Below are 949 nucleotides of genomic sequence, written 5' to 3'. Positions count from 1 at the left end.
CCCCCGGAGCCCACAGCGCCCGCCCGCTCGCGGCTGCCCGGGAGCTCGTCCAGCCCCGCGCTCCGCTCGCCCGCGCCCGTCCGCCGGCCGCCTGCGCTCGCCCAACCGCCGCCCGCGCCCGTCCGCCGGCCCCCGCGGCTCCACGGCTCGGTAAGCGTCCTACTGGCCAGGGGTCCCCCTCGTGCTCGCGGGGTTCCCTGCCCCCGCGCCGGGGCCCCAGCCATATCTGGGCAAAATATTCAGCTGTCGCTGCCGCAGCCGCCAAGAGGGACTGAGCGTGGCTCCCTCTATAAATAGCCGCCGCCTGGGGTTGCCTCTGGGGCTGGGGAGCCGGGTGTCTGGGTCCGGAGCTGGGCGCTCGCGTCCCCACCACTCGGCGCGCGTGGCCCCGGCCAGGGCGCCCTTCTCTCTGGACCCTGGCGCCGCATCTGTAAATGGGAGAAGGACCTGGGAGCTCCGGAGGACTGGGGTCATGGCGGGGCCAGCGCGCGGCAGGGCCAGGCGCCCCGGGCGCTCAGCGGTACAGGTGCAGCCGAGCCGGCACTCAGGCGCAGCCTGGGTCCGGCTACCGAGGCTGTGCAGGGGGGAGTGGGGCGCCTACGCGCTCAGGTGGACTTGATACTTGGGGCTCGCGCTGCTCCTGGTTGCGGCAGGAAAAGTTTCCCAAACTGCGGGAAGAGACAAGGTTTAAAGCCCCACGGTAACTCGCCTTTCGCTCGGAGGCGGAAAGAAGAGGGGGAGAGCCTGAAGGCAGAAGTCCCCCCACACCCCGCCCCGGGTATCGTCAACCCAGTGGGTGGACTTGATAAGCCTCCTCCCTCTCTGGGCCTCGATTTCCCCATTTGTGGGGGCAGGGTTTGGTTCCGCGCTGGAGCTGGTGGCTGGGCCGAAAGCAGTAGGGCACGCTCTTGACCGCCGGTTCTCCCCCACCTGTTCACCAGTTCCAGGC

General features: G+C 70.6%; 1 protein-coding gene across 1 annotated transcript in view; it reads left to right on the top strand.

Annotated features, from left to right (window-relative positions):
- The first annotated feature begins 42 nt into the window (after positions 1 to 42).
- The window catches only part of TMOD1 (tropomodulin 1), a 90,394-nt gene continuing 89,487 nt past the window's right edge, over positions 43 to 949 (top strand). The window contains exon 1 of the mRNA XM_010847065.1: positions 43 to 150. The gene's annotated coding sequence lies outside the window, so the exon portion shown is untranslated. The remainder of the gene's footprint in view (positions 151 to 949) is intronic.

The sequence above is a fragment of the Bison bison genome, unplaced genomic scaffold (assembly GCF_000754665.1).
Source record: "Bison bison bison isolate TAMUID 2011002044 unplaced genomic scaffold, Bison_UMD1.0 scf7180017864243, whole genome shotgun sequence".
Taxonomy (NCBI): domain Eukaryota; kingdom Metazoa; phylum Chordata; class Mammalia; order Artiodactyla; family Bovidae; genus Bison; species Bison bison.
This window is presented reverse-complemented; position numbering and strand designations above follow the sequence as displayed.